The following is a 13,507-nucleotide window of genomic DNA, read 5'->3' as shown; positions in this document are numbered from 1 at the left end:
GGTGCTGGAAAGGCAGGGAGGAGAGGGAGGAAAAGCTTATCTCAAGAGAGATTTGAGCAAAGGCTTGGCAGAAGGAAGTGAGATCCCTGAGGGGCAGGGACTTGGTGGGCCACACAGTGGTCAGTGGCAGGTGCCCCTTGGCCTCCCTGGACATGGTGCCTGACGCTGCCCTAGCCTGGAACAGGGTTCGCACCTGAGGACAGGCCTCCTACATTCCCTCCCAAGCTCTCTCACCTCCCTCAGGATTGGACGGCCAGTCACCCCAACTCTTTCACTTCCCTTGCTAACTGCACCTGCACAGACCGCAGCCATAGCAGGGCCCAGGTTTCAATTCTCATTTCCTCCACACCTCTATAGGCTCCTAAAAAGTTTCAATTCCTCACCAGGGGTTGGGCCTGACACTGATCTAGTTACCCTCAATCCTCTGTCGCTGCCTCCCTGCCAACATTCCTGCCTCTCCCCCAACCCGGCTCTCTCCTACCCTCTGCCCTCCTAAGCAGCTAGAGCGAGCCTTCTAATATGCTACTTTGACCATGCACTCCTCTGCTCAAGACGCTTCTATGGCTCCCCCTGCCCTCCAAATGAAGCCCAGGCTTCTTAACATGACCTTCTAGGCCCTTCACCACATGACTCCTGCTGGACCACTTGACCTCATCTCTCAACCTCACCATTTTAGGTGTCTTTGTTCCAAACACAACATATATATGCACTTCCCTTTGCCTTCAGCCTTTCCTCCTCTTCTCTGCCTGATAAGCTCATATTCATCCTTCAAACCCCAGCTCAAAACCCCTGCTTCTAGAAAACCTTCCTTCTTCCCCCAGGTCAGAATTAGTCCTTATGCCTCTGGTCTCCATAGCCTTGTTCAGATCTTGATGACAGCACTAAGCACAAGCTGACTAGACTACTATTTAGTTATGCCTTTTTCTGAACTCCCCTTCCTTTCAAGTCTCTGGCCCAGCTGGACAGCTTTTTAGCTATATGACCTTGGGCAGGTTATTTAACCTGCTCTGGAGCTCTCCCTGAGCCCCAGGCTGGATTAGGTCTGTTGACAGTTTTTCAGCACCCATATGTACATTGATAACCCATGATTTTGTAACTGTCTCCCACTAGGCTGTGACTATCTCTCTGTTCTCCAGGGACCTCCCCCTCCCACCTCCCCGCTAGCCTGGCATGGGCCAGGGCTCTGGACCAGAGAGCACGCCTACACCAGGCCTCACCTGTTGCTGTCCCATGGGCTTTCAGGATGGAAGCTGCCAGATGCCCGGACAGTTTTACTTCCCTCCTGGCTGCAGAATGCTGAGAGCAACTGTCAGACCTTAGGCACTTCCGTTTCACTCAGAGCCAGGCTTCCTTTTCACCCCTTCCGTAGGCAGCAAGCTGACGATGGGGCACAGGCTCTGTGCCAGTACCTGGGGAGTGTCATTTCTTCTTGGGAGTTCAGCCCAGACAGCTTTGGTGGTGGACTCCCCCTAAGGACAGTCTCCACCCTTGGAGATTTGTGGCAGGAAAACCTGATTACCCAAAACCCCTGGAGACTGGAGTCTTGACCTCATTTGACCTGTATAGTTGTGAAGTGAAAGGCTTCACATGAGGGAACTCCTGCAGGATCATAAACACACAGAGCCCTTCATGAAACCTGTTCATTTTACAGGTGGGGGAGACTGAGGTCCAAAAAGGGATTTTCCCAGAACAGAAGCAGTGATGTACCAAGGGGCATTTATTTTAGGGAGGCCTGACCTTAACTAAATGGTCCCAACCTGTGTTGCTCTTAAGTGCTTTTGCCTGTGTAATATTGTTTTGTTTTTCTATCTCCCTGCCGCTTCTCTCTGCTGCCTTGGTGAGTGCCAGCCTGCCTGACACCTCCCTGTAACAGCAACCTCACCCCACCATGGCTGCCAATTAACCTTTAAACTGTTGACAACCAGATCGCCAAGGGTGTAAAATTAATGTGTAAAATACGAGCAAATAGACTCAGATCAAGGGCTTGAGAAACACCTTTGGGATATCCAGGGGCATTTTATGTCTAGAGTCTGGTTTCTGCAGCCTTCCCTTAGCAGAGGAAAGTCACAGCTCTTTATCAATCTTCACCAGCTTACACTTAACCCACATGTGACTCCAGAAGGAAGACAACAGCTTGGTAACTTAACATCCTCCCCAAGGCTGGGAGGGGCATTAAAGATGAGGCAATTCAACCCCATGTCACATTCAGAAATCATTGTCTTCATCTACATTTTTTCTCTCCACAGCCCTTTTTGGACTCACACCGGATACAGTGCTTGGTATATGAGATCCAACAGAGTCTTGTCTTCAAGGAACTCACCACATCGTGAGGGGAGAGACAGACCTGTAAAGAATCCTGCAGTGGAGTGAATCATATGCCCAGGTGAACAGCTTTCTCAGGGAAGAAGATGCTTCTCAGGGATCGTCACAGATGAATTCACCAATCAGAGATATGAGGGAAGGGCTCCAAGCAGCTTTCTGTATTCATACCACTAGTGCCCACTCTCAAGCAGACCCCTCCTAAGTCAGACTCCCAGACTTCTACACAACACTTTGTGTTTCCCCCAGGCTTTATTCACTCACTTTGTTGGCCAAAACCTTCCCATGGCCTTCATCTGTGAAGACTCTGTATTGGGCCCTGGGGACTTATGGCCTTGGGGAGCCACCAGCCTGGTGGGGGATGGATGCATGGACAGCCACACAGCATGGACGTGGTGTGAGGGAGGGAAGGCAGAACTGGAGAGCCAGCAAAGGCACCTGAGCCATTCTGGGAGGTCAGGGAAGACATTCTACAGGAGATGTATGCCCTCAAATCTGAGATGTGGAATCTCCTTTGACTCTCCTAACACTCCTCTAAGGTGGGTCTTCTTATCCCTATTGTACAAGTGATAAAACTCAGGCCCAGAAAAGGTCAATGCCTTACCTAAGATCACACGGTTAGTAAGTGAGGGTTGGGGCGGGTGTGTTCACTCCTGGGCCCCCAGTTGCAGAGTCAGAGGGTGGCACCACTGGAAGAGCTCGGTCTGCAGGGGTCGGACCAGAGGCGGGACGTTCAGAGGTACACAGGGGGGCGTAGGAGCTGAGAGCCTGGAGCTGGGTGGAACCAGCCGGATATGCCGTCTCCCCATACACAGTGGAGCAAAGGGGAGGACAGGGATACCCAACAGGTCATCAGTTCATGGCTTTGGGACAGCAGAGCTGGCTTAGTCCTTGGACACTATCTCATCCAGACTCCGTTCATCTGAGGCTCATCCAGAGCAATTAATGAGGACATATGGTATCACAGAGGCTGACCCTGGATTAGAACCCAGAGGCCCTAGTCCCTGGCCCAGGGCTCTGTGCACAGCCCTGGCTGCCACTACATCATTTAATCCAATCTACATTTACTGACATGCACTGCAGATTGGACACTCTTCTGGGCACCATGGGCATCACAGGGATCTTCCCCATCACTGCTGTCAGGAGTTTACAGCTGGAGTGGGGAAGTCAGATCCAGCTTACAGACCTGGACTCCAGGCAGCATGTGGGAAGTGGGGCAGCAGCAGGCATGAACAGAGTGCTGGGGAGTGGGTTGGGGAGGACCTTAATGTCCCAAGAGCCCTGGGCAAGTCCTTGCACCTTGGTTCTCTGGTCTGTTCCCAGAAGGCACTGGAGCCAACAATCTCTGAGGTCTCTCAGTCAGGCCTCTACCCCTCCTTGCCTTTCAAGGGTTGGGAAGTGGGACTGGGCCAAGCTTCCGGTAGGCTGTGTGGTGGGAGGCAAAGGAAGTGGCTTGAGCCAGACTGGTTGCTCATGTCAGGGCTGACCCATTACCAGCAGGGAAATCACAGAGTCAGTGCTCAGACATCTGGGAGGCACTGGGCAGCCGGGATATTTTTAGAAGGCTACAGGCAGACATGCCCGGAATCCTGGGCGTTCCTGAGCCGAAGAAGCTGGGAGGCCAGCAGAGGGTGAACCAAAAGATGTGGCCCCAGTCCTGACTCTTACGTCACCAAGGTCAGCTGGCCATCCGTTTTCCCAGAGGCCCGGGCTCAGGCCTATTGTGCTCAAGCTCTGGGTCCCCTGACTTGTCACTGATCTGCCGCCTTCTGGATAGCCAGGTACAGAGCTGTTGCAGGTCCTTAGGGGGAGAATGTATGTGGAACACTTACTTGGTCTCAATTGATTCCTTCAGCTAGCTCTTTGGGTGCTTTCTCTGGTCCAGGTGAGCTGCTGGGCCCTAGGGATATAGAATAGAAAGGAGGCAACTCTGGAGCAGCTCAGCTCCATTGGGGTGGAGCGGGAGGCTGGAGGTGATGGGAACACAGACAGCAATAACACACTGAGATCACTTTGGGGGAGCTCGGGGTGGGGTGGGGGCGGTCTGCTGGTTTCCCAGGGCTGCCACAGGACCAAATGATTATCTGTGGACAAAAATGTAAGCTGCCAGCCAAGGGACAAACTCTGGATTATAACTAAAGGGCAATTATCAGTCCTTTCTAGAGCCATGCCTTTTCCTCTTGCATTATTTCTGAAAGATGATGTCTCAACATTGGAGTAAAGGGTAAGATGATCTTTTTAGCTTCCCACCTACCTCAACTACCAGAAAAACTGCCCAGTTTGCAGTGGCAGCTCTAACAAACAGATGCTCCTGCCCCCTTCCCCCTACCCTATCCCCACCAATCTCTCCACTTCATTGTATTTCAGATGAAGACCAAAGCCCAGAAAAGGGTATGTCCAGTCCAGGATCCCTTATCAAGGCCTCATCAAGGAAGGACTTTGACTTCTGTCTGGAACCTAAAGATTCTCCATGTGATCAAAACCATGGGAAGGACGCTCCCAGGCCTGCCTGTCACAGTGAGAGGGCTGGGGGGCTGGGGCATGGGGTGGGCAGAGGGCAGGAGTCCAGCCCCTCCCTGTGCCCCATCATAATGGGGCATGTCCAGTCCAGGATCCCTCTTCAAGGCCTCATCAAGGAAAGACTTTGACTTCTGTCTGGAACCTGAAGATTCCCCATGTGATCAAAACCATGGGAAGGATGCTCCCAGGCCTGCCTGTCACAGTGAGAGGGCTAGGGGGCTGGGGCATGGGGCGGGCAGGGGGCAGGGGGCAGGAGTCCAGCCCCTCCCTGTTCCCCATCATAATGGACTCTGCAGTGTAGTCCTGTCTGCTCACCTCCCCAGGATTGTCTGTCCTTCCAGCCCATTTCTCAGACCAGGTTTCTAGCCTTAGTCATGAGAGTCTGCAAAATCTCTACCCGAATTTCAAAATGTTGTACCTTCACTTTAATAATAATCTAAACAAATTGACAGGAGAATATTCTGGCTTGGCTGGAATGCAGAACATCTTATAAAACAGGTGCCAGTGCCCATGTCTGGGTTTATCAGCAAACTGATTCCAAAGAACCCCTATAGTGACCACATTGAACTTCAGTGCAGTGTCTCAAGCTGACATAAATTTGAGACCCACTGCTCTAGCTAAAATGCTTATTTCCTTCCTGCAGGATTCTGGGCAGAGCAAGAAGGCCCTCAGTTGGGATCAGAAGACCTGGGTTCTAATTTTATCTCTGTTCCTAGCTCACTGAATAGCCTTGGACAACTCCCTACCCAAGTCTAGGTCTGGGTCTAGGTTTCTTCGTTTGTAAAATAGTTTGGGTTAGACAATCCCCATGGTCCCTTCTGGCTCACATGACGGGATTCCAAATTATGATGAACTACACTCTTATCCCCACCCATCCCCAACCCCCCCACCCCCCCCCCACACCATTCCAACCCCATCTCTGAGGTCAGTGCTGCACCAGGCTGGTAGGTGGAAACCACGGCAGAGAAGCAGAGGTGGCGTGTCAGGTAGAGATAAAGGAGACATCCTGAGGGGGTTTGGAGGTTATCAGGAAGAAAGCCACCAGGCCAAAGAGAGCTCTTACAACCAGCCAGGCTGTCTGCTAAGACCCACCCTGGAAAGTCTGCAGGCTCCTCCCAGGGTGGTGGGATTCCACATCCTGGGCTCCTGCAAGGTCAGGATACCTTGCCCTCACCTGTGTAAGGTCCCCCTCTAAGGTTCCTGGGCAGGCAATCTCCCACCCCCTCCCCCATCCCTCCCTCCCTCCAGGGGCCTAGAGCCATCCTCTCCTATACCCTCCCCCCATCCCAGCTCACACTGGGACCAGGACACAGGGGCCCCAAGACAGTGTCAGAGCTACCCCCTTACGACTAGACCACCTCTCTCTAACTCCTACTCCTTGGGCCTGCCCAACTCCCATAGATTGCCCGGATTTCAAATTAGGGATCCCCTATGCAAGAAAGCCCTCCCAGATTCCCCCACCCCACACAGGTCAGGACCTTGCTGTTTGCCCTCTGGGGCTGGGAATGGGTTTCCATTAAACCTTTCTCACTTTGCTGGGAAAATGAGATCAGGGAATTTTAGGCCTGGAAGAACAGCTGGAGTAGGAAGAAATGTCTGTCCTCTAGACCCCCGACCTTGGGCCCCAGACATGCCTACCCTCCAAATCAGTGCTCCCCAGCACCTCGGGCAGGCTTTGCCTGCACGTGACAGTTTGCTGACTGGATAAACTCATCTGGGCACCCTACTGCCTGACCCATCAATTTGTCCTGCCTGTCACCCTGTGTCTGAAGGGGTCTCTTGAGGACACATGCTAGTGAAATAATTAGGGACACTGTGAGTTGGGAGGAGAAGGCAAGAGGAGGGAGGGAGTAGGGGTAGGGAAATGCTTGGGGGTAGGTGGGGCATCCCTACCACACCTAGATGGAAGTGGCTGCTTCTCCACCTGGGTGTGGGACCATCCTAGTTTTCATCCTAGTGACTTGGTCCCCACACTGGCCCAGCTGAAGAGGCTTCAGAGCCTAGAAATCACAGATCATCACCTCTCAGAGAAACACTGCCAGCCCCAAGGTGATCTGTTCTCAGCACCCCAGCCCAGGAGAGGATACTGGGCAGTGAGTCAGGAAGAGTGTGTGGCTTTGGGCAGGTCATGCCTCCTCTCTGGGCCTCATCTGTATTATGAAATTTCCCTACATGTGCAATGAAGAAATGGACTCTAAACCCTAAGGGCCCCTCCACTCGGGACAGTATGTAGGCAGGATGAAGCAGAAGAAATTACTCCTGTGTGCAGTGTGCTAACTGGGTGTTCCAATATCCCTCATCCCATCTAATCTCACAGCCATGGAGTAAGAAAGAATATCTCTGCTCAAGTATAGCTGCTGGAACTGAGGGCACAGTTTGCGGGCCCCTTCGGAAACTGCAGCTTTGGGCAGGAAGAGCATTTGAGCCAAGATGGAGCTACCAAATTTTGGCTCTAGGCAAAGAAGCGTGGCCTGGATAGGTTTTGTTTTGTAGTAAAATATATATATATACAACATATATATACAACATAAAATTTACCATTTTTAACCATTTTCAGATGGCATAAAGTACATTCACAATGTTGTGTAACCATCACCGCTATTTCCAGAACTTTTCCATCATCCCAAACAGAAACTCTGTACCCATCAAACAATAATTCCCCATCCTCCCTCCCCCCAGCCCCTGGTACCCTCTAATTCTACATTCTGTCTCTATGAAGTTGCCTATTCTAGGTACCTCACGTACATGGAATCATCCAACATTTGCCCCTTTTTGTCTGGCTTATTTCACTTAGCACAGTGTTTTCAGATTTCATCCATGTTGTAGCATGTGTCAGAACTTCATTCTTTTTTAAGGTTGAATAGTATTCCATTATACAGATACCCACATTTTGTTTATTCATTCATCTGTTGATGGACTTTTGGGTTGTTTCCACCTATCAGATGTGGTGAATAATGCGCTCTGAACATGGGTGTACAATTATCTGTTTGAGTCTCTGCCTTCAATTCTTTGAGGTATATACCTAGAAGTGAAACTGCTGGATCCTCTGGTAATTCCATGTTTAACTTTTTGAGGAACCACCAAGCCATTTTTCGCAGTGGCTGCACCATTTTACATTCCCACCAGGAATGCACAAGGGTTCCAGTTTCTCCTGAGGACACAGGCTAGAGACACTTGTTATTTTCCTTTTTGTTATTTTATAACATTAGCCATTCTAATGAGTGTGAAGCGGTATCTCACTGCGGTTGGACTGTGTTGTTGTTGTTGTTTTGTTTTTAACATATTTAAGCTGTGGAAGTTACCCAAAGGCTCCATGAAGTCTGGGTGAGGAGCTGGCAGTGGTTGGCAGTGGCTGGAGACAAGGAGGGCTGGAGAGGTGTTGGGGTCGGGGGCTCATGTGTGAGTTTACTTTCTTTGGGTCTCCCCTTCCCTGTCCTGCCCCACCCAGAGGTCCCTGAAGTCTTTCTGAGGAACTTGATGGCACAGTGTAAAATTGAAACAGGAGGGAAGGGGACAGGGCACAACCTTTAAAAGAATGACATAGCCCGAGGACATGACAGAAACTGGTTAGAACCAAATAGGTCCAAGATGGCGGACAAGTCAACTTCCACTAGACCTTGAGCCTCAGGACACTCTCACTGTAACACATCAGCAAGCTAAATGACACACCCACAGGCGCCATGACAGTTCCAAGGCTGACCATAAAGATCAAAAAGTGGGCAGTGGCCCAATTCCTGGAAATCCCCACCCCTCCCCCAAATAGCTGGAATACCCCTCCCACTCATTAGCCTATGCAATTACCCACCCCTATAAAAACTGACAACCCCATACCCTGGGGCTGCTCTCACCTTCTGAGATGGCCCAGCTCTGTCTGTGGAGTGTGTTTCTCTCTAAATAAATCCACTTCTTACCTATCACTTTGTCTCTCACTGAATTCTTTCTACGATGAGACATCAAGAACCTGAGCTTCATTAAGTCCTGAGACCAGGTGTGTGATCTCAGTTAAAAGACCGTGGGTTCAAGTCCCAATGTGGGTTCCACAGTTTCAAAATGTCCCTGACTCGTGGCCACCTCCCTTCTAGAGTACTAAATGGAGGAGGCCAAGTGTAACAGCAGCAGGAAGCTTTTCGTTGTTTGTCCTTGGGGGAGGACTTAGCCAGTCACCTTGGAGGAGGCTCTCTGTTTTGGCAGTCACTTGAGGTTATCAGATGTAAATAGGCCCTGGCAGAACAAAACAAAATACTTTGTGGCCCGACAAAGGCTGCCTCGCTCAAGATCCGATGGGATGCAGAGCTGGGGAGGAAGGCAATACATTTGCAGGGAAAAAAGGAGCTTCCAGGGTGCTGGTGGAAGAAGGCCCAGCCCCTTCCCCTGTGAGGTTCAAAATTATTCAACTCTCTCCCAAGATAGCCATCCCCAGTAAGCTCCACTGGTCAGTGGGGAAGGACCCCTGGGTCCCCAAGGGGAACTCAGTGGTGTGGGAAAGGGGCCTTGCACTGGTGTCCAGGCTCAACTCTACGGCTTTGGACTGTCTTCCTGGTCTACAGCCCAGGATAGTACTCAAGTGTTCAGGTTATCTCCTGTTCATTCCCTCTATCAAACTTAACCAGCCTGTGCCCAGATCTCTCTGAACCTCACTGGGGACACTGAGTTCAGGTGACAGACCAAGTTGACCTAAGGAATTGATGGCACTGGTTGGTTAATCTAGCCACTAGAGCTTCACATACATTCCTTCCCTGATTCCATTCACATTTTACCAGGGATCTTACTTATTCCAAAATGCAAAAATCTGAACAGGTTGTTGGAAGGTACTGCCTCAACAGTCTTTCAGCTCTGTTGTGCAAAGAAGGTATGATTCTGTTGGTGGAATTTTAGGCACCTTGAAAAAAATGTCTGGGAAGATATTTTCTTGCCAAATAGGCACCCTCTGCTAACCCACAGAGAACATAGCATTTTCTGCCTACACGAGTGAGCCCAGATGAGGCCCAGCCCCAGCTGTGACCTTCAGTTCCCCTGGTCAAGATACTAATTTCAGATCTCCCAACAGTCCTGAAGCAGGTTAGACCAGTCACCACAGGCACGTGCCTGGGCAACCAGATTTGCCTACAATGAAATCCTGATTATGCGTAAGGAATCTTTAGCCTGCAATGTTTTCCACACCCAGCACACAAATGAAAACATTTCCTTAGGACTATACGAGGAAGGAAAAGAAAGACAAGCAGGATATAGGTCGTGATAAGAGAAGAGAGCAGGAACCAAGGAACTGAATCCTATCAGCCATCAAACCTTCATTTAACCAGCCTGTTCATCTATGCCCTACATTTGCTAATTCATGCTAGCAACGAAGCAATCAATCTTCATTCAGCTAATCAATGAATGAACCAGTCTTTATTCAAGCATCCTGTATTTATTGGAGCAACCAGTTAATTTCATTCATTCACTTTCTTTGACAAATCAACATGCATTCAGCAGACACTTTCTTTGACAAATCAGCCTGCATTCAGCAAAGTACTAAGTAGTCATTTCGGTCTTTATTCATTCCAAGTCAGTATTCCAAATATCAAAGCTCAGGGCTGGAAGAGACCTCAGAGAGCATCTAGTTCAGCCAATTTAACCTTCTAGGAATCCTCTCCATTGTAACCTTGCCAGATAGTCACCCAGGCTTTATTGAGTTCCTCTAACAATGGAGAGTGCACTGTCTTCATAGGCTGCCTGGACTGTTGTGGGACAGCTCTGGCTGTAGGAAAATATTTCTCAGCCCCTTGCAATATTCATATCTTCTTTGGGTGCTGCCTTCCAGGCCACCTAGAACAATTCAGCTCCCATGCTAGGAGAGCCTGTCAGCAGGTATAGATGGAGATGATGTCCTCTGGGCTCCCTACTTCCCTCACCTGGCCCTTGTGGGTGATGTTCCCTCCTTGCTCCAGTCTCTCTCTTCTGGTCAGGCAGGCCTCACTCAGCCCAGGGCTCTCTCCTGATCTGGGGATTGGATTCAGAGGCTACTTTCCAGGTGTGATGTGACCAGTTCTGTGGTAAGGGGACTGTCACCTCCAGTTCTGAACAGACCAAGCCCCAGAGTGTTTGTCATGCCTGCCATTTTGTGAAGGGGTCTCCCCTCCTCCTGTTCCGCATGCCTCCCACCCACCTTCCTTAGCTACAGCTGAGCATCCCAAGGGCAGCTAGTTTATAGACTTGCTGGAGACCGCAGAGATGGCCTGGCCCAATGCTCTTCCCAAGTGGGGGCAACAGGGGTTAGGTGGGCCAGCCATTCCTCCTCTTCATTCTGAGGAAGGAGCTAAGCCATTAGAAGCAGGAGATGAGGCAGGAAGACAGAGTGAAGGGCTTGAGTCAGTATAGGCTGGGAGGAAGCAGAGACTGAGGGAAAGAGGGGATCCACTACATCAGTCAGCTTGTGGGAACAAGTGACAGAAACAAAGTGACCAATTTAAGCAGAAAAATAATTTCTGAAAAAGACTCCAGGTAACTTGCAGAACCTTATCTTCAGTAGAGGATGATTTAGTAGTGGGGTATATATTTGATTCTAAAGAATTAAAACCCATGGCAGGGAAAAATATATATGTGTTTCAGAAATTTTAAAATTTCTCTTCCCCCCCATGCCTTCTCAGGAAGCTATATCCAGGTAGCTTGAGGGTTTCTGGTTTGCTGAGAACGAAGTCTTGGTCAGGTTGATGGCCTTTCCTACACTAGATCACAGCCTTACATCATGGGTAAGGAAGAGTAGCCCAGAGCTAACTGTGCTGCAAAAAAGAGAGGCAAGAAAGGTGGGGGTAGGGGAGACGCTGGAGAAGAGAGAGGCTTGGGATCGCTTGAGGGGAGAGAAGCCCGTTTGATGTAAATCCTACTCCATCTCTAAATAGAAATCTTCAATATGACATCCATTTCTCACTAAGGCCTTGTGGTGAAGATTTACTTTGGGGTAATTGAGAGGAGTTCTGAGTCTTGCTTCTTGGTGAGGGGCGTGAGAGGAGGCTGTGGTAGGAGGGCTGACACCACATTTGGGACCCTGCCTGGGGCTTTTTTTTTTTTTTTGGCTGCATGGGGTCTTCGTTGCTGCGCGCCGGCTTTCTCTAGTTGCAGCGAGTGGGGGCTGCTCTTCACTGTGGAGCGCAGGCTTCTCATTGCGGTGGCTTCTCTTGTTGCGGAGTACGGGCTCTAGGCACGTGGGCTTCAGTAGTTGTGGCACATGGGCTTCGGTAGTTGTGGTTCGCGGGCTCAGTAGTTGTGGTACACGGGCTTTGTTGCTCCACAGCATGTGGGATATTCCCAGACCAGGGATTGGACCCGTGTCCCCTGCATTAGCAGGTGGATTCTCAACCACTGCGCTACCAAGGAAGTCCCAGCCCAGGGCTTTTGATGGGAATTTAAATTCTCAGCTGAATCTGGGTTTTAATCATTACCCTAAACAAAGAGCCAAACATACAACACTGTACCTATAGTTAATATTACTCTACTGTGGACTTAAAATTTTGTTAAGAGGGTAAATCTCATGTTGAATGTTCTTACCAATATAAAAATTAAAAGCCAACATGCTCCTCCCTCCCCATTGCTGCAAAAGTGCCAATACAGGCTGATTCAGCCCAAGTAGAGATAACCCTGGAATATTACCTCAGCACCAGAGGGAAGTTATGGCTGTGAGAGCAGCATTCTGGCCTGATCACGAATGGATTTTTCAAGAGGGTGTGGAGATGAAGGAACCCTCCTACACTGTTGGTGGGAAGGTGAATCGGTGCAACCACTATGGAGAACAGTATGCAGGTTCCTTAAAAAACTAAAAACAGAGCTACCATATGATCCTGCAATCCCACTCCTGGGCATATACCCAGATAAAACTCTAATTCAAAAGGATACATGCACTCCAATGTTCATAGCAACACTATTTAAAATAAAGACATGGAAGCAACCTAAATGTCCATCAACAGATGAATGGATAAAGAAGATGTGGTATATATATGTAATGGAACATTACTCAGCCATAAAAAGAATGAAGCAATGCCATCTGCAGCAACATGAATGGACCTAGAGATTATCATATTAAGTGAAGTAAGTCTGACAGAGAAAGACAAATACCATGTGATATCACTTATATATGGAATCTAAAAAAAATGATACAAACGAACTGATTTACAAAGCAGAAATAGACTCACAGGCATAGAAAACAAACTTATGATTACCAAAGGGGATAGCAGGGGCAGGGGGAGATAAATTAGGAGTTTGGGATTAACATACACACACTACTATATATAAAAAAGGTAAGCAAAAAGGACCTACTGTATAGCTCAGGGAATTATACCCAATATCTTGTAATAATCTATAATGGAAAATAATCTGAAAAAGAATATATATATGTATAACTGAATCACTTTGCATACTTGAAAATAACACAACATTGTAAATTAACTATACTCCAATAAAAAAAAGAATGGATTTTTCCAGAGGTATATTAATCAGGATCCTTTGGGTTGCAAATTATGGAAGTTCACCTCTAACGTATTAATCAAATAAACAAAACGTAAAAACATAAAAGGGGAGGGTGGAATTATTGGCTCACATAAATGTGAAAGCCAGGAGTAGGTCTAGCTTCAGGAATGGCTAGATCCAGGCATACAAGTCAAGTCACCAGGAATTTGTCTCCATCTCACCACTCTGT

The sequence above is a fragment of the Tursiops truncatus genome, chromosome 8 (assembly GCF_011762595.2).
Source record: "Tursiops truncatus isolate mTurTru1 chromosome 8, mTurTru1.mat.Y, whole genome shotgun sequence".
Lineage (NCBI taxonomy): Eukaryota > Metazoa > Chordata > Mammalia > Artiodactyla > Delphinidae > Tursiops > Tursiops truncatus.
Note: the sequence above shows the minus strand (reverse complement) of the source record.